This window comes from Echinops telfairi, unplaced genomic scaffold (genome assembly GCF_000313985.2).
Source record: "Echinops telfairi isolate 266 unplaced genomic scaffold, ASM31398v2 ScPeMD7_3533;HRSCAF=4204_1, whole genome shotgun sequence".
Lineage (NCBI taxonomy): Eukaryota > Metazoa > Chordata > Mammalia > Afrosoricida > Tenrecidae > Echinops > Echinops telfairi.
This window is the reverse complement of record NW_022107432.1, coordinates 28158829-28160040: the sequence shown is the minus strand read 5'-3', so window position 1 is coordinate 28160040 and position 1212 is coordinate 28158829. Positions and strand designations below refer to the sequence as shown.

Below are 1212 nucleotides of genomic sequence, written 5' to 3'. Positions count from 1 at the left end.
ATAACTGATCCCTTCGGCACCTCATGATCACACAGGCTGGTGAGCTTCTTCCATGTGGACTTTGTTGCTTCTGAGCTAGATGGCTCCTTGTTTACTTCAAGCCTTTAAGACCCCAAATGCTATATCTTTGGATAGCCAGGCACCATCAGCTTTCTTCGCCAATTCCAATTTTCACATGCATATGAGGCCATTGAAAATCCCACTGAAAATACTATTGAAAATAACTTGGATGAGGTGCACTTCAGTCCTCAAAGTAACATACTAATGCAACATTTCTTTGATCTCTTGACTGCTGTTTCCATAGCATGGGTTGTGGATTCAAGCAAGACAAAATCCTTAACTTAAAACTTCTCTGGTGTTTCCTATTGGTCCAGTTGTGAGGATTTTGGTTTTCTTTATGTTGAGTTGTCAACTATGCTGAAGGCTGCAATCCTGGATCTTCACCAGCAAGTATTTCACTTTCAGCAAGCAAGGCTGTGCTAATAAGCTTTCCTCCAATCCTGATGCCACATTCTTCTTCAGATGAGCCAGCTTCCCTGGGGATTTGCTCAGCAGACAGATTGAAGAAGTATGGTGAGAGGATACAACCCTGACACACTCCTTTCCTGATTTTACGCCATGCAGTATTCCCCGTTCTGTTCGTGCAACCGCCTCTTGACCCATGTACAAGTTCCGCATTCTCCTGTGTGGATCAAACTATGGATAACCTTGAGAAGAATGGGAATTCCAGAACACTTCATTGTTCTCATATAGAACTTGTTCTTTCTTAGCTGAAGGGCCTGAATCCCTTTCATAAGCTTCATCAGCATCAACAGATTCCTGAACCTGAAAAATCAACCACTTTCCTGTCAAGAAAAGATTAAGTGGAGAAACCAAAGACCAGGAACCTCCCATCCCTACTCTTGATGTCCCTCCCACTCACCCCCTCAAACTTCTCAATGCTGCTGCTGCAACTGAACCCCAAACTGATGGTTTCTTAAACTCCATCACTCCTTGCTTGAAGGCCTGTTTTAGTCTGGGTAAACTAGGGAAACAAATCCACAGACACTCATATGTATAAGAGAGAGCTTTATGTAAAGGGTAAGCATACATTAAGGACCCCTACCCAGTGCTGCCAAAGCCCACAAGTCCAACATTAGCCCATATGTCTGACACCAATCCACAAAGTCCTCCTCCATCTCACAAAACAGATGCAATGATGCAGACTGCAGG

The 1212-nt window shown here is 43.7% G+C and overlaps 1 protein-coding gene and 1 pseudogene across 1 annotated transcript in view; one reads left to right on the top strand and one right to left on the bottom strand.

Annotated features, from left to right (window-relative positions):
• The window catches only part of LOC115871182, a 3139-nt pseudogene extending 2152 nt beyond the window's left edge, over positions 1–987 (bottom strand).
• The window catches only part of DNAH8 (dynein axonemal heavy chain 8), a 369956-nt gene that overhangs the window by 26812 nt on the left and 341932 nt on the right, over positions 1–1212 (top strand). The window lies entirely within an intron of this gene.